Genomic DNA, 19,836 nt, shown 5'->3' on the forward strand with positions numbered 1-19,836 from the left:
TCAAGCTATATATTTTTTCAGTGTGTGCACATTATATAAATGTAGCTAACTAGCAAGGTATAAAGTATTTATAGTATTAGGAAAAAGTTTTTTTTTATCCTTTATCCTATAGCATGAATAAGAAAATATATATATAAAAAAGGTTGATACTGTAAAATCAAAATATAGCATTGTAATGAAAAATGTATAGATCTGTTATTTGCTTGATCAAGGGTGTTTGAATAAATTATCCCATTTAATTTTGACATATTAAAAAGTTTTTCAATTATTTATGTGTTCTCTGTTTTCTTACAGGATGTGACCAGACTTTATGCTGTAATATGATATTAGTAGCATAACTATGTCATTAATTGGAAAAAAAGACAGGTAAATTTAAGTATAAAAAAGAAGATGTGGTATGATTACCAATGATTAAATAATGATAGTACAAAATGTACTTGGTTTTTATAAATTTAACCAGTAGTTTAGCCTAAACTTCAGTTTTTTGTCATTTCAAACTAAATTTGAAATCTACAATTTAATTTAATGAACTATTTGCATAAACCATTAATGATTATAATTTAAATTTGGTAGAATATTTTCAATTTATAGAAATAACAATTGAAAAAATGCATCTCTTTAATTATGCATATAACTTCAAGCTCATGATCATTACTGTCATTAAATATGCATGAATAGAATAACACTTTTTTGAATATGAACAGTTAATTTTTGTAGAAACTTCAAAACAGGCAAGATTTTTAATAATTTAGAGCTGCACATTATTAAATTTTACAAACAGTCTCTTTATACATGTATTATTTTTTGGGGTCCTGATTTCACAAGCCTTGTTGACAGGATGATTTACTGGATAGTGTGTTTTGAACAATCATATCACAATCTTTGGAAAAGTTATAATGATCATAGTATATTTATATATTGATTAATGATTTGATAAATGAGGCCAGATGAAGTTGAAATATTCCAATTTATTTCATACATGTACAATGAACATGTGTGAAATTTTGTGTTTAATTATGGTGGTTGTTTACAGTGAGTTACATGCATTATGACCAACAAGTTGTTAATTGTCATTATTATTATATATTTCAGATCAAATGAATATATCCATACTGTGATAAAGTGACCTATATATGTACACTAAAAGTAAAACATAGCTTTTATGATATCAACTGGATAAACCGTAAAAAGGGAGGATGGATTCATAAATGTTCATCACAAATGTGTTATTTTTTACTTCAAAATTGTTATGAGAATAAAGCAATGTGAATGGAACAAAAAATTCAATGTGATTCATGTACTACAAGGATTAAGTGATTACAATAAAAGTGTAGGAAATCATTCATTATTAAGGAGGTAGGAAGTATACATTATTCCTTCTAGTTTATTACGCTATGTTTTATTTGAAATGTTTATCAACAGTTTGACTGGTGACATTCTTTGTCTATGACATTATTAAAACTACAAATGTATTTTATTCGAAACTTGAATATAATTTTCTTTACTTTAAGCAATAGAAATGAAAATGTTCTTATGTTAGACATTATTTCCAATTCTTTACACAAATAGACCAATTCTGAGAAAAACCACTACTACTCCTATAATGCTGATTTTAAACTTATACCTTTCTATCAAAATGGTCCTCATTTGAGCATGGTATACGGATCTATGACTATGCAAAAACCTCTCCAACTGAATATCATAACAGGGGTATAAAGCGAGGGGGAAGACTAACATTATCAATATAGGGTCCAACTTGTGAAAAAAGGAGAGATAAGCATAAGGATTATGGATATTTGCAATTAAAAAATATCTAGGGGCCAAGTTAAAAACCTGTACAACCCTTGGCTACTGGTCCCCTTCTTGCTATTTTTCCCCCCAACTCAGTCATACAAATCAAGTGAAACCTTCTCTTCTGGTATTCTTTTGAGTGATAAATGTACCAATTGGACAGTTAAGATTGTGTTCATATTTTTTTTTAAACATTGAATATAAAAAAGAAGATGTGATATGATTGCCAATGAGACAACTCTCCACAAGAGATCAAATGACACATCAATTAACAAATTTAGGTCACCGTACGGCCTTCAACGATGAGCAAAGACCATACCATACAGTCAGCTATAAAAGGCCCCGAAATGACAATGTAAAACAATTCAAACGAGAAAACTAACGGCCTTATTTATGTACAAAAAACAAATATGTAAGAAATAAACAAACGACAACCACTGAATTACAGGCTCCTGACTTGGGACAGGCACATATATACAGAATGTGGCGGGGTTAAACATGTTAGCGGTATCCCAACCCTCCCCTAACCTGGAACATGTATTTGCTCATTAGTGTACCTAAAGTACAGACCATTTAAATATAGTTTATTTATGATGATATAGGGGCAACATGACATTATTACCATAAACAATGAAACATTTACTAGTACAACAGAACAAATTCAACAACTTTCGGAGCAAGAATTTATGATACATGTATCAGAGTCTGAGAGGGGTTTACAGAATACTAGAGAATATTATTATGGCTACTACGCAACAAATAAAAAGAGAATATCATAGTGCTGATTATTGTCTGTCTGTTATAGTGACAATAAGGCAAAAAAAAAAAAATAACAGAAAAGGTTACCTAGACATTAAAGAATGCAGATTGAATGAAATAAAGGACCCCCTTAGTCATTCCTAGACTCAAATTTATCTTTAGATAATACACTGCACTGATATACTAACCCTAACCCTCGCGATTGATATACTAACCCTAACCCTCGCGATTGATATACTAACCCTAACCCTCGCGATGAGTGCTATACAGTGACCTATCATTATCATTGCTTATATCCACAATATTTGAATATATCCTATCTGGATAGTTGTCAACATGCATGGTCAATGGAAATCTGACCACATCTTCTTATTTTTATATCTGCGTATAAATGAAAGAATCTGACTGTTACTGCATACAATAAATTTCATAAACTAGCAGTGCCTTAGTTACAATGTTAGATATGAAAACGAAGATTTCAAAATTCTGTGATGAAATGTGTTGTTCTCCGGACCCTCCTCCTTTTTACAACCACATGATTCATACTGAAAACACAAACAAATACAAATTAAGATGAAATTGTTTATAAAAAATAAAAATATATCATACAGACAGAAAAACAGCAGCTTATTTCGATAATTAAAAGGAAAAAATCAGCGTTCTCAGTTAACAAAGGTGAGTAACTCGTCTGGTACATTAAAGGTCGATTGAGCGTTTTAAAATCCACGATTTAACTGAAATACTGAAGAGTTGTTCATAAAAACGAGTAGAACAAGGGCATATTTTTTTTTTTTTTTGGTTTCCCAGAAAGAGTATTTGAAATTACACTGCGCTAACATATGGCAAAGAATATAGATAATATAAGTAGTGATAAAAATGTGTCTGAAACTGTAAAAAGCACAAAATGTGAAATGATGGACCTTTGAAGCTGTTTTTCTATGCATTATCTTTAAAAACAACACTTTGCCATGATTTTTTTAATGAACTTTCGATCATATGCTATTCAAAGGTGTCTTCAACGATATATTTAAACATCAGCATGCCCGTGTTCTACTTCGATTTATTTGTCCGTATTTTACTTTCTATTTCGGGTGGTCACGTGACCTTTTCCCTGGGTCTAAAAATATATTTGGATTTTTTTCTCAAAAACTACATCTAATGTCTTTATATACACCGACTTTACTATGATTGAAGACAACTTCTTATTTACCGGACACTGAATTTAAAAACACTGCATTTTTGTATTTTTTCAAGTGGCGAACAACCTTAACATCACTGCGGATGTAGTTTTCTTTTTATCACACAACATTGGATTTTCCGTGCATAATCTATACAAAATCTGACAATTTTGCACAACCTGTAGCGTGAAAAAAAGTCCGTTGACCCATACTTTTTATTAGATTTTAGAAAAAAAGCATGATAAAAACTACATTTAGACATTTTTTTAAAACTCTATTTTCATAATGACCCCTGAACCATGTACAAATGTACATCAGGATTTTGTAAGGATGCACATATTATTATAAATGTCATTTTTGTTTTTGGTAATTAAATATACAGTTATTCGTGTGCGGTTTTTATTTTTTTATTTATTTTTTTTTTTTTTTTTTTGGTTAATATTTGTATGTTTCAGTTCAGTGTGGCGTCCATTTCGCTGAACTAGTATGTTAAAAGAGGGACGAAAGATACCAGAGGGACGAAAGATACCAGAGGGACAGTCAAACTCATAGATCGAAAACAAACTGACAACGCCATGGCCAAAAATAAAAAGACAAACAGACAAATAATAGTACAGTAGACACAACATAGAAAACTAAAGACTAAGCAACACGAACCCCACCAAAAACTGGGGGTGATCTCAGTTTCTCGCTCCGTTGAAGAAAATTGTTGGCCTTGGGCTGTTTTCTTTTCGAAAATAAATTATTGTTAATCGTTATTTATTGTTGTACAAGAGTAAAGTTAGTTTTTTTTTATTATAAACGTTCATGTAGTATAAGAATATTTAAATTTCCAACATCAACATGTCTTTGTTTGCCGACTTTTGAGAATATCACTAGCATCCTTTTATATATACTATATCGTCCTCGTAAGTTAGGTTAGTATAATTTCGGTTTGTGATCCATTTGAAATAGACACTACACTATGGTAAAGTCATGCATGTTGTCACAAATACTTATTATGATTGGACGAAATAACTGAGTTCAACAAAACCCAACAAAAAAGATATATGCTACAACATGTTTATACATTTTTTTAAACTATAATTAAAAAAAACTAATAAAGATTAAACTCTATGCTCCAATCTGAATGTGTCAGATATATTTTTTTCAAAGATAATACTTGTTTATACAGCAGCTAAACCTTCTACAAATATAGTTATTAAATTTGTAAACGCTTAAAACACATTTTAATTTATATTCCTAAACGAACCACAAGTTGTAAGGAAAAGTGACGCAACATGAAATCGACAATTGAACGAAAAATATATGTTTACTATATTTTGGTAGATAAGGACAAGAGAAAGTGTTTTTGTTTCAGAATAATACTTTAAATTTGTAAGAAGCAAATTTCAGATTGTAAGGAAGAATAACACTACCTTGACAATTTCACTTCTAATTCCATGCATGATAAGTTTATAAATAAATTTCTCATTGCGTCCATATCTACAGTTGATTAAATACGATCAAAATATTCAATTGGCTATGTTATAAACTACCTAGGTAATATTATGTCTTTAAATCTTTAGATGGTAGAACAGTTTATAACAGTTCATTACATTACTGATATTAACAGTGTAAAATGCTGGACCTATATACGACGAATTGAACAAATCAATAGCTGAACAAAATACATTATTCACTACAAAGGTAAGTAAAGAATTTTATCATGTTAATATTTGTGCACAATCTTCCAACATTTAAAGAATATTTACATTGTAAGCGTACTGATATTCGGTCATTGAAATTGTCTCACTACACCTGATATTGTTGCTACTAAAAAGGGATTGTGTTTGAGGTAGAGGTTCTTTACCAATTTTCAATCAATACACGATCAAAAGCCCTTTGTATTACATGCTTTAAAAGCTTAATGCATTTATGTTTTTACCTATTCACGCTAGCTAACCTACCGTTTACCTCATCTTTTTATAATAAAACCATGTATATTTTATTTGCAGATAAACTATTGACATGTATATGTCATTGATATCGGCAAAATTAATAATCAACTGTTAACTCATCTTTGATTTTTTACAAAAAAGCTAAGGATTTTGTACCCCCAAATACATATATAACCATAGATGTAATAATGCACCGACAATCACATAGGAAACAAAGCATAGACCCTCAGATATGTACTGAGTGTATCTTTGTTTTTGGGATGTACAAGTACCCGTCCACGTCCACCTTTTTGTTTTTGTTAGATTTATAAGTTGCTATAAATAAGGTCGTCAGTTTTTCTCAATTGAATTGTTTTATATTTTTCATGTCGGGGCCTTTTATAGCCGACCGCACGGTATGGAATTTTTTTCATTGTTGAAGGCCGTACGGTTGCCCATTATTGCTTTACATCCACTTCATTTAAACTTTGGTGGATAGTTGTCTCATTAGCAATGGTACCACATCTCCTTAATTTTATATAACACAATTTACTATATTTACATACTGAAGACATTTTACTTTTAAGATGATTCAGAAACTAAGATAATTATCCCCTAGAAAATTGAAATCACCGTAATATTATTATTTTTTTTTTTTAATTTCTTAGTTTTTGTTTTTAATTTCAATCTAATCAAAACTATTTTCATTTTCGGCAAATAAAGTTATCTTGGCATGACATGATATTGCGTTAATACTTCGTCTGTTTTAATGATAAACGATTTAAAATATGTTTGTCATTACTTTATAAATAGACCTATGGGATTGAATAACTAGCTTGTTCATTTGCCAAATATATTGCACATAAAAAATAATACAATAGCGGTTAATTTATTCATGTATTGATTTGTTCTTCACGCAATCAATTTAGCCAATACATTATTTGTTAGTTATCAATCGCATAGTATTTTTTGTTGAAAAAAGCAGGTAGTATTGAATAAAAGTTTGTTGGAAAAAGCTGGTAGTATTGAATAAAAGAAGAAACTCCATAACAAAAAGAGCTAAGAATGATATATCTTTAAATCTAAAAACAAATATCATCTAAGTTACATAAGTGTGCATTCTTACAAAATAATGTGATAATACTAAACCTAATCATATACATTAATTAAACACTTTTACGAACGATTTCAATATTATGTGCGCCTGTTTAAGTCTAGTTTTAAAAATATGATGCACTAACTTGAAGGTCATCCGCTTGACTTTGAAAGCTTTGTAAATAAGTTTAAAAGTTATTTGCCTTAGTTTGAATGTCGTGTGACCAACTGAGCTGAGGCACATTCTTTAAGCAAGACAAACCATATTGAATATATTACTCTCCAGTTTAAACGCGAACAAAAACACGAGCTTTCCGTAACTTCGAATTTGAAAGATAAAACAAAAGTTATATGTGTATTTAGTATGACGATAAATTTTCACTTCTGTACACGTACTCTGAACAACAAATTTATTAATTTTTTAAAACATGTTTTCTTCCGTACTCCTGAAAACAAAATAATTATATTTGAATTTACCTGCATATGGTGTTTTACTTAACGCCATTTGCTCCCAGGTAGGAGTTCTCTTATTGACACTCTTCCTACATTTGTTTTAATACTACCTGTAACGTCTATGTTATATAGGCACCTACGTTTTAATATTGTGTTAATTCTATATTGTGTCATAGATCTAACTTAATCGTTCAGTGTATGTTTACTTTCTTTTGGTTAAATGTCTTTTTGATCGAGTTAAGCCATTTCGATTAAGAGATAACTGTATTGTATTTGAAGCTTTGCGGACTTCCATCGGTAGTTTTACTGTCGCAAATTGAGTTTACCTGGACGTCCGCAAAGCTTGAAATACAATACAGTTATTTCTATTCTAATGCAAAACAAACACTTAATTTAATTTCAAGCATTATTTCAGTGTACAATTTTCATTAAAGAAAATTCCGCGAAAAGATGTTATCTTCTTTTGCCCTTTAACTAGGTGACGTCATTGGTATGCTCCCGGCGTCAAACGTAAACACGTTTTATTTCACGCTTACTGTCATGCAATAAGCACCATTGATACAAACTAATTGCATTAGAATTGATATTTTGTAGTGTGTATTTTTATGTTGTAAAGTTACAAAACTGTGTCAGGTTAAGATGAAGGTTGGCGCATGTAAAAACGTTTGAACCCGCTGCATTTCAATGCATTCGTTCTAAGTCATGAGCCTGTCGTTCAGTGGATGTCGTTTGTTGGTGTTGTTCATAGGTGTTCCTTGTTTCTCTTTTTTTATAATTTAGATTACACCGTTAGTTTTCCTGTTGGAGTTGTTTTACGCTAGTGATTTTGGGGCCATTTATAGCTTACTATTCGGTGTGAGCCAAGGCTCCGTTTTGAAGGCCGTACTTTGACCTATAATTGTATACTTTTTATACATTGTGACATGGATAGAGAGTTGTCTCATTGGAACTCATACCACATCTTCCTATCTATATTTATAACCACGATAAATAATATATTTTGTACACAATGTTGTAAACAATTAAAAAAAAATATTCGTGTCGTTTTATTAGTTTTGTATAAACAGTTCCACATTTATGCATGATTTAGCGATTATATTGATGTTGGGTAACTACATAAACTAAAAACGATACTTTTAGTCTGATCACAATGTATAATGATATGATCTGCTTACTATATTCCATGTTAAAGTCTGTTAAACTCTTTCAGTATTATGGAACCGACAATTCTTAGTTTTCAATAGGGCTCGTGAAGTGCAGTCTTTAGTTTTCTATGTTGTGTTTGGTAGACTTTTTTTTTTTTTTTTTGGTCGATTTTCGTTTTTTTGTGACAATTGAATTATTATGACGACTTCGACTTCTGAGTTTAAATATCCTTTGGTATCTTCCATTTTATTTACATCTCTGTGCAGGATTTTTTTTTTTTGCAGAGTTTATCACATTAAAGTGGCACACATCCAAGGAGCAATTCAGCCGGCACCAATAGAGACCACATACTATCTTGCTGCCCAAAATCTATCAAACAAAGGTCTCGAAAACACATGTCTGCCATTGCATAGTTTGATATTATTTTTTTTCTAAATAAATGACAATGTAACTTAAGGTCAATAAAATTATTTTTTAATAAGTGGTTGGTTAAAGCACATGTTCTTATTTTTATTTTTATTTTTTTAATCATCGGTAGGATAGTCACCAAACACTTTCCTAAATTGTCTGGTGTTATACTTTCTATACGCCATGCGATTGTCGAGTAAACTTAAGTTGTTTGCCTATTTGTTACAGTTTTCATCACAGAGGATAGTTACTTAGTATGATCAAAGCTGGGCTACATATTTTAAATTAACATCTTTTATTAATGTAACTGCAAAGTGCTCACCATCGTAGGATATTACATCTTCATGACAAGATTTTTTTTTTTTTATTTTTTGACATTCTACTGTTATTATAATAATAAAAACTACACGTACAGTTAATAAAAATCACAAAAGGGTATTTATTCGTTCAGAAAAAGTAATTGCAATGTCTCCGATTGACAAAGAAGACAACTGTGAACATAGTTTACAACAACAACTCAATGAGTACAACAAACGTAAACATAACAACCAAAATGTACGATGTATAATTAAATGTATAAAATAAAATAATGTTGAAATACAGTGTCCGTTTACGTTCATATCGCCATTTCTATTTTTATTTTTGTCATGTATGGTTATCAATCTTGACCATTTGCGCGCAGTTTGAACAATTGAAGAATAATAATAGCTGAAATCTTTGTTATCCTTATTATATTGCAAATTTAACGTTAAAAATATCCAAAGAAATGGCAATGAATATACAGATAAGACATTTGTTTTGAAACGTAGATTTCGTTTTTTCTTTAAAACAATGAAACATGTGTTGACTAAAATTTCAATTGTTGTTCCAGCGGGAACAAAGGTAGAAACTATCTTTAAATGTGTTCGCCAATACTCATTCGAATATTTTGTTATTTTCATTGTCATAAACGTTTACATTTTCGTTCAATGAATATAACAGTCAGGAGATGTGGTATCATTGCATTTGAGACAATAATCCAACAAAATTCAAATAAAGTGGATGTAAACAATTATAGACACTGTGTGTAGTCATTCTTATTGAAATGTCAACAAAACAATATATGGTTAAGCAGTAGGTATCTTGTCCATTTTCTAGATATTGTCAAATGGCATGGGTGCTAATGAACTATTTGCATCAACCATTAATGATTATAATTTAAATTTGGTAAAATATTTTCAATTTATAGAAATTACAATTGAAAAAATGCATCTCTTTAATTATGCATATAACTTATAAGCATATAAGCTCATGATCATTGCTGTCATTAAATATGCATGAATTTGAATATGAACAGTTAAATTTTGTAGAGACTTCAAAACAGGCAAGATTTTTAATAATTTAGAGCTGCACATTATTAAATTTTACAAACAGTCTCTTTATACATGTATTATTTTTTGGGGTCCTGATTTCACAAGCCTTGTTGACAGGATGATTTACTGGATAGTGTGTTTTGAACAATCATATCACAATCTTTGGAAAAGTTATAATGATCATAGTATATTTATATATTGATTAATGATTTGATTAATGAGGCTAGATGAAGTTGAAATATTCCAATTTATTTCATACATGTACAATGAACATGTGTGAAATTTTGTGTTTAATTATGGTGGTTGTTTACAGTGAGTTACATGCATTATGACCAACAAGTTGTTAATTGTCATTATTATTATATATTTCAGATCAAATGAATATATCCATACTGTGATAAAGTGACCTATATATGTACACTAAACGTAAAACATAGCTTTTATGATGTCAACTGGATAAACCGTAAAAAGGGAGGATGGATTCATAAATGTTCATCACAAATGTGTTATTTTTTACTTCAAAATTGCTATGAGAATAAAGCAATGTGAATGGAACAAAAAATTCAATGTGATTCATGTACTACAAGGATTAAGTGATTACAATAAAAGTGTAGGAAATCATTCATTATTAAGGAGGTAGGAAGTATACATTATTCCTTCTAGTTAATTACGCTATGTTTTATTTGAAATGTTTATCAACAGTTTGACTGGCGACATTCTTTGTCTATGACATTATTAAAACTACAAATGTATTTTATTCGAAACTTGAATATAATTTTCTTTACTTTGAGCAATAGAAATGAAAATGTTCTTATGTTAGACATTATTTCCAATTCTTTACACAAATAGACCAATTCTGAGAAAAACCACTACTACTCCTATAATGCTGATTTTAAACTTATACCTTTCTATCAAAATGGTCCTCATTTGAGCATGGTATACGGATCTATGACTATGCAAAAACCTCTCCAACTGAATATCATAACAGGGGTATAAAGCGAGGGGGAAGACTAACATTATCAATATAGGGTCCAACTTGTGAAAAAAGGAGAGATAAGCATAAGGATTATGGATATTTGCAATTAAAAAATATCTAGGGGCCAAGTCAAAAACCTGTACAACCCTTGGCTACTGGTCCCCTGCTTGCTATTTTTCCCCCAACTCAGTCATACAAATCAAGTGAAACCTTCTCTTCTGGTATTATTTTGAAGGATAAATGTACAAATTGGACAGTTAAGATTGTGTTCATATTTTTTTTAAAACATTGAATATAAAAAAGAAGATGTGATATGATTGCCAATGAGACAACTCTCCACAAGATACCAAATGACACATCAATTAACAAATATAGGTCACCGTACGGCCTTCAACGATGAGCAAAGACCATACCATACAGTCAGCTATAAAAGGCCCCGAAATGACAATGTAAAACAATTCAAACGAGAAAACTAACGGCCTAATTTATGTACAAAAAAATTAACAAAAAACAAATATGTAAGAAATAAACAAACGACAACCACTGAATTACAGGCTCCTGACTTGGGACAGGCACATATATACAGAATGTGGCGGGGTTAAACATGTTAGCGGGATCCCAACCCTCCCCTAACCTGGAAGATGTATTTGCTCATTAGTGTACCTAAAGTACAGACCATTTAAATATAGTTTATTTATGATGATATAGGGGCAACATGACATTATTACCATAAACAATGAAACATTTACTAGTACAACAGAACAAATTCAACAACTTTCGGAGCAAGAATTTATGATACATGTATCAGAGTCTGAGAGGGGTTTACAGAATACTAGAGAATATTATTATGGCTACTACGCAAAAAATAAAAAGAGAATATCATAGTGTTGATTATTGTCTGTCTGTTATAGTGACAATAAGGCAAAAAAAAAATAACAGAAAAGGTTACCTAGACATTAAAGAATGCAGATTGAATGAAATAAAGGACCCCCTTAGTCATTCCTAGACTCAAATTTATCTTTAGATAATACACTGCACTGATATACTAACCCTAACCCTCGCGATTGATATACTAACCCTAACCCTCGCGATGAGTGCTATACAGTGACCTATCATTATCATTGCTTATATCCACAATATTTGAATATATCCTATCTGGATAGTTGTCAACATGCATGGTCAATGGAAATCTGACCACATCTTCTTATTTTTATATTTGCGTATAAATGAAAGAATCTGACTTTTACTGCATACAATAAATTTCATAAACTAGCAGTGCCTTAGTTACAATGTTAGATATGAAAACGAAGATTTCAAAATTCTGTGATGAAATGTGTTGTTCTCCGGACCCTCCTCCTTTTTACAACCACATGATTCATACTGAAAACACAAACAAATACAAATTAAGATGAAATTGTTTATAAAAAATAAAAATATATCATACAGACAGAAAAACAGCAGCTTATTTCGATAATTAAAAGGAAAAAATCAGCGTTCTCAGTTAACAAAGGTGAGTAACTCGTCTGGTACATTGAAGGTCGATTGAGCGTTTTAAAATCCACGATTTAACTGAAATACTGAAGAGTTGTTCATAAAAACGAGTAGAACAAGGGCATACCGTTTTTTTTTTTTTTGGTTTCCCAGAAAGAGTATTTGAAATTACACTGCGCTAACATATGGCAAAGAATATAGATAATATAAGTAGTGATAAAAATGTGTCTGAAACTGTAAAAAGCACAAAATGTGAAATGATGGACCTTTGAAGCTGTTTTTCTATGCATTATCTTTAAAAACAACACTTTGCCATGATTTTTTTAATGAACTTTCGATCATATGTTTTATGATCCGTTTTTGTTTGGCAGTGAAAAAGTATAGCCAACATCTAAAATATGATATACAGAGGGATTAGGTAAGGATTATGATCATAAAATCGACGATGAAGAGAAAAAAACTATACCGACATGTACCTATTTTGTCATTGCGATCCTTTATTGTCCTGTTTTCAACTTCTATATCATCTTCAGTAAAATCTGAAATAAAATGTATTGTAAAAGTAGTCGATTTTAGAAATTATTTTATGATTTTTTTTTTTTTATTCTTTCCCTTCTGTATATAATACTATTAAGCTCATATTCTTATTTATCTGTAAAAACTGATTAGATATTGCTTTAGTATAAACCAATACTTCAAACGCGCGTGTTTTTATAATAAAAACGTACCGCAAATGGCACTGGAAACAAAACAGTTTAAACAAATAAAAAACGAAGTTTAGGAACGATTGTCCCTTTATCTATATCATGCAAACCGATCCAATATTTTTGATATATTTCTCTTGTGAATAAAAAATTGCGTTCTGTTCTAAGAACGTTTTGTTCGGTTACTCTTTTATTAAGTCATTCAATGATACTTTGAGGCCGGAAATACAATATGCTTGAAAACCGAAAGAAAGACATATGGTTTTGTGGAAAAAAAGCATCTTTGAGGGTAAAAAAATCAAAATTTTCAGTAAAATACATAAAAATAAAATGCTACAAAATGCTGTGTGTCCTTTAAATCTTGTTTATGAAGCATTTTGTGCCTTAGTTCGGTCAAATTACATGAATGTTAAGCAGAGGTACTCAAATGTTAAAGAATCTCCCCAAAGACTGCACCTTGATAATGACTGCAAAAAAAAATCAATTCATAAGCAAAAGACAGAACAATGGGAAAAACAAATTAATTTTTTGCTAAAGATACTATGAACTTAATTGTGACGAAGCTTATGTCCATGTTTCGTAAACATCCGTTGAGGGAGAACAACATTGATTCTAGACTGTATCTAATTTGTTAGTAAACAAAATCCGTGTCAAATTGAACATCTGTATTGATTTATATAAATAATGTCAGAATACGGTACCTATCTGTAAAACCTCTATGACTGCCGAGGCAGGCGGGACAAAAATAAATAAAATACCTGTGTCAGTAAAAATCCTCAAAATATGTTGATATGCCCGGTCTTCATAAGATTCCCTGACAGTTATTCGACTGAATGTTTCAAAATGGCTTAAATGTTCAGAAGATATCGGCATAAATTCTAAAACAATGAGCTTGAATTTATGATTTCCAAGTTGGATTTGTTTTCCTATTTCAATTGTAAATATTGCCTTGCTATCACCGAAGGCATTGTCATACACCACAATTAAAGAATCTGATATACGCATGTTTCTTTCTATTTCATCTACACTTGGTGATCCAATTTCCATATCTCTAAACTCATAGCAGAAGTTGATTTTGTCGCAAGTAAACCTTTCCGAAAATGAATTGAAAAAAACTTTAGATTGCCATGCACCCACTGCTACGTAAGCGTGGTAAATATACCCCATATAACGTATATTTGCAGGCATATTCTAAAATAAAAAAAAATGTTGCATTATAAACTTGAACATGTTGTATATTTATAAAAAATATCGAAACAAACTTATAACCGTGTAACAAATATACCAAACTCCAAGATTAACCCAAAAAGGAGAAGTTCAAACAGACTAAATGAAACTTCAGACTTTATCAACCAACGGAACGAATGTAACACAACTGTTATATTTTTTACTTGGTATAGGAATTTTACGATAGAGTACATTGTCTCCCTCTTATTGACCAATTAAAATCTGAATTAAGTCAATTTTTCGAATGAGTATATGATACACAAGAACAGACTGTATTATTTATCTTACAGTAAACACAATTAGCCTTGCTTAAATGCCCAAGAAGTGTAAAAAGAAAAGACAACCAACAAAAAATATGAAGACAAATATTATTACCAATAAATACCTTTTGAAGGACCCCTCCTCAAATAGTCAAATATTTCTAGAATTTTGCATGGAAAATCTGATGACAGTTCATATGTTTCATATTCTTTTAGATCTTCTGGAACCAAGGTTTTATTCAAACGAAAGATGTAAGGTAGAAAGTATCCATGTTTGCTTGCAGAAGTATGTCGAACAATGTCTATACACCAATCTAACAAGGAATTGCTATTATAATTATTTTCGGATGAAATCCAAATGATGTAATATTCTGAATCAGTTATCATTTTGACAAGTTTATCCTGGATCTTCAGATCAGGTGTCAAATATAAGTTACTGCAACAGTTGTATCCCTCTTGTTCAAGTAAGTGGGTAAAAGTTAAACACGACTTATTATCTTTACCAATATGTATGATGAAGAAATCAAATGAAAACGATTTCTGAAATGGTGCAGAGCAAAATATGAACAAAGAGAACAATAACACGAATAAAGCATGCTTCATGTACAAGATACATTAAAAGTTTCACTTAGTCGCAAAAACTAAAAAAAAGAGTGTAAATCGGAAACACAAAATATAAGGGATATTCAAATATTCAAATAAAGAGTTTTTGCTGATCATTATTTGTTTTTCTTTCTTAATATTCCATATATCATTAAAATCATTTCATGCCCATCATATCGAATATTTGTTCCCGTAAAAGTCTTAATTGGAACTTTTCTCTAATAGAAACCCTATTCGGATGCTGTAACAATGTCTTTTTGTAGTTCACGCGTGAAACTTCGGGTCAAAATATGCAGCACGTGGTACATTCATACACAGCACACGATACATATTTGTTATATGTTCGGGTTGAAAAGAAAAGACATGTATTTGTGTGATTTATGTTTCATACTTTCTTGCAATATATAACACATTTGAATAATTACTGTCTTATCTTCAGTTAAACATGATGTGATTTAAAGCAATCATCGATCAACCAATCAATTCACCTTAAGTTCAAATGATTTAGGCTTAGGATTTGCAAGTGATATTAAATTGGATCGTTTTTTTAACAATTGAAATACGGCATTTTGTTGCGTTTGAATAAGAACACCTTTTGATTTAGGATATACGCTTATTATCGTATAGCAATTTTAAACATAATATGCTGAGCATTCTACAGTTCAACACTGTTAATTTTATGGCCAATAAGAGATTTATTGTATTATGAAATAATCTTTTTATCTTTATCAGACAGCCGAAAGATTACTTTGTTCAGATGCGTGAAGTAATCTCAGATATTTTCTCTAGAACTTTATTGATATAAAAGTATACATGTTTATTCCTGAATTGCGCTTGTTACTATTTGATAGTTAAAAAACACAACTTATTGCGGCTCTGAATAATGTACCCAGATGTTTTTACCTTTCTCATTGTGATAATAAAATTATTAACCCTGTATTTGTACCTGGAAATAAGGCACGTTATTAAATAACTGCTATGAACTAATTCAAAAATTTTGTAGTTTTAAAAGTGGTTGTGTACCTACCATTTTGATCTACCAATTGATCAGGTCAGGAATAATGACATACTATATCCGCCACGTAGATGGGTTATGTGTACGGTCAGCGAACAATTACAAGTATAATATGTATCATGTACTGATGGTTATGAATAAATGAAAATCCCCACTGAATTTGCCATTTTTAGTTTTGATATAAGAAAAATAAGAGTTATTAAAAACTGAACTTATCCACCTTTAACATATACAATTTCCATCGTATAAGTTGCTTTAATTTCAGTAAAGTATAATTTCGATTATAAATTTAACGTGAAAAAAAAAAAACACTACAAAATATTGTGGTAAAGGAAATAAAAGAATATATAACAAACTTAAGCATGTTTAGTATATCTTCTAAATTATATTAGATTTGAAGAGAATAACTGTTTGAAAATTTCAGTTCAATGTTGAATATTCCATGAATGTTGTCAGTCCCTGAATTTATATTCTAGAGGAAAGCATTGACAGTTTGATTCGAGCGATGATTGTCTTAAGCCTGTTATCTATCTTTTCTATGATGAGTGTGTTCAAGAAGAAATTCAGGGGGGATAAAGTAATGCTATTTCGTATAGAAATACATGAAACAATTCATTGAGTTGATGTTATTCGGACATTCATTCACTAATAGGTAATGAAACTCATACGTCCAATACAGTTGAAATTTAATGTGTATGATGAGGATAATTTAAAGAAAATATACAGTGTACAATTACACAGACGAAGGAAAAAAACAACATATACAAGTAAAGGCTGAACAACAAAAAACTTGATTTCAAACACTCTTTTTTTTTTGAGGGGGGGGGGGGTAGACAGATCCTCCACTACAGCTAGCACCAGTCGTGTTACCCATGCTATGTTTACACGTCTGCATTTCAAGGGAAAAAGAGGAACATGTAAGTACAAATAGCTTATAAAGTTTCATCAGAATAATAACGTATTGTTCTTTACAGAATTGGATTATACGCATGTTTGACTTAAAAAATTTACAACCAGATTGAGGTAGTTTTTGCCCAATGTATAAAGTATTGCATAGTTTGTTATGTAGACCAATACTTACTAATATTTCAATGTTTAACAATGGACCCTAAGTATGTGAACCAAATGCAGTATCTGTTTAAGGTTTCTTTGATTCAAGTGATACTATTTCTTAGTTTCTAATAAAAACTCTATTCGGATGCTGTAACAGTGTCTTTTTGTATTACACGCGTGAAACTGCGGGTCAAAATATGCAGCACGTGGTACATCCATACACAGCACACGATACATATTTGTTATATGTTCGGGTTGAAAAGAAAAGACATGTATTTGTGTGATTTTTGTTTCATACTTTCTTGCAATATATTACAAATTTGAATTATTACTGTCTTATCTTCTGTTAAAGATGATGTGGTTTAAAGCAATCATCGATCAACCAATCCATTCACCTTCAGTTCAAATGATATAGGCTTAGGATTTGCAAGTGATATTAAATTGGATCGTTTTTTTTAACAATTGAAATACGGCATTTTATTGCGTTTGAATAAGGACACCTTTTGATTTAGGATATACGATTATTTTCGTATAGCAATTTTAAACATAATATGCTGAGCATTCTACTGTTCAACACTGTTAATTTTATGGCCAATAGGAGATTTTTTGTATTATGAAATAATCTTTTTATCTTCATCAGACAGCCGAAAGATGTCTTTGTTCAGATGCGTGAAGTAATCTCAAATATTTACTCTAGAACTTCATAGATATAAAAGTATACATGTTTATTCCTGAATTGCGCATGTTACTATTTGATAGTTAAAAAACACATCTTATTGCTCTCTGAATAATGTACCCAGATGTTTTTACCTTTCTCATTGTGATAATAAAATTATTAACCCTGTATTTGTACCTGGAAATTTGAGATGTTTCAGTCTATAACACGTTATTTTTAACTACTATGAGCTATCACAAAAGTTTTTTAGTTTTAAAAGTGGTTGTGTACCTACCATTTCGATCTACCAATTGATCAGGTCAGGAATAATGACAAACTATATCCGCCACGTAGATGGGTTATGTGTACGGTCAGCGAACAATTAAAAGTATAATATGTATCATGCACTGATGATTATGAATAAATGAAAATCCCCACTGAATTTGCTATTTTTAGTGTTGATATGAGAAAAATAAGAGCTATTAAAAACTGAACTTATCCACCTTTAACATATACAATTTACATCGTATAAGTTGCTTTAATTTCAGTAAAGTATAATTTCAATGATAAATTTAACGCGAAAAAAAAGATGACACTACAAAATATTGTGGTAAAAAAAATAACAAAAATATATAACAACCTTTAGCATGTTTGGTATATCTTCTAAATTATATTAGATTTGAAGAGAATAACTGTTAGAAAATGTCAGTTCAATATTGAATATTTCATGAATGTTGTCAGTCCCTGAATTTATATTCTAGAGGAAAGCATTGACAGTTTGATTCGAGCGATGATTGTCTTAAGCCTGTTATCTATCTTGTCTATGATGAGTGTGTTCAAGAAGAAATTCAGGGGGGGGGGAGTTTTGCATTAAAAGCCTCTCTTAATATTATAGTTTTCATGTTTTAAAATTGTAAAAAACGCAAAAAAATAATTCGCCGTTATTGAAGCATAATATTCCCCTATAAGTTGCAGACTGACGTTGTCAGTCATTTTAAGTTATATTGCAAGTTTAGTCGTGTGGGTCATCTCTGCTGTTTACAATTATGCTCTATCTACTTATATCGGTTTCGTCAAAAATAACAAAACATAAAAGAAAATTGTCATTGAAAACAAACAAAAAACTTCACTTAGGAGTCAACTGCTGAATTTGGTCATTTGCATTGTTTGTATATCAAGTAGCCTCTTAACGGTTTCGTTTGATGAAGTTTAAATATTAATGGCAGCGAGGTGCTGTCAAAATGAAGGTACATTAATGAAAGACCACCTGAACGATTCACTCTCTTATACAGACGAGTTAGAAATTACATTTACAATGTTACCGATGCAAATTTGTGTGTGTTTACCCTAACCTGAAATATGAATAAAAAATGATTCATTACTTAACGTACTGGGGCAAACATTACGGCAGCTCGAACGGGATCAAGATAACAAAATCTTAAGAGCCACTGACATCTGATCTTACAACACGCCAAAAACAGAACCCCCGAAGAGTTGTTGCAAGAGCCTTTTTACGTGTTGAACGCCTGATGCATCCCCTACGCAATGCATCACATTTAACGTCTTCATTTCTACCGGATGTGAGCCACAGACACAAAAAAACAACAAATATTAATGTCAATATATAGTACTGAACAATAGACAGATGGCTATAGGGGATATCATGCTCTATACAACGTTCAATGCATTAAAGTATAAAAATACATGTCATATTTCCATTTGTATAGCACAACAATTATGAAATGTATAAT

At 30.7% G+C, this 19,836-nt stretch overlaps 1 long non-coding RNA gene across 3 annotated transcripts; it reads right to left on the reverse strand.

The window, feature by feature from the left end:
- Positions 1–2,967: 2,967 nt before the first annotated feature.
- LOC127718320 (uncharacterized) lies at positions 2,968–18,651 on the reverse strand. 3 transcript variants are annotated; one of them, XR_007989735.1, is made up of 5 exons: positions 18,381–18,651; positions 14,885–15,073; positions 14,031–14,463; positions 13,045–13,107; positions 2,968–3,095 (listed from the first exon to the last, which is right to left on the reverse strand). It is a non-coding gene; the product is annotated as an uncharacterized LOC127718320 (long non-coding RNA). The 3 variants fall into 3 exon arrangements; XR_007989734.1 differs by lacking the exon at positions 2,968–3,095 and adding an exon at positions 9,160–12,457; XR_007989736.1 differs by lacking the exons at positions 2,968–3,095; positions 14,885–15,073 and adding an exon at positions 9,160–12,457 and having other exon boundaries at positions 18,381–18,647.
- Between the last annotated feature and the right edge of the window lie 1,185 nt (positions 18,652–19,836).

Source organism: Mytilus californianus, unplaced genomic scaffold, assembly GCF_021869535.1.
Source record: "Mytilus californianus isolate M0D057914Y unplaced genomic scaffold, xbMytCali1.0.p SCAF_10, whole genome shotgun sequence".
In the NCBI taxonomy this organism is placed as follows: Eukaryota; Metazoa; Mollusca; class Bivalvia; order Mytilida; family Mytilidae; genus Mytilus; species Mytilus californianus.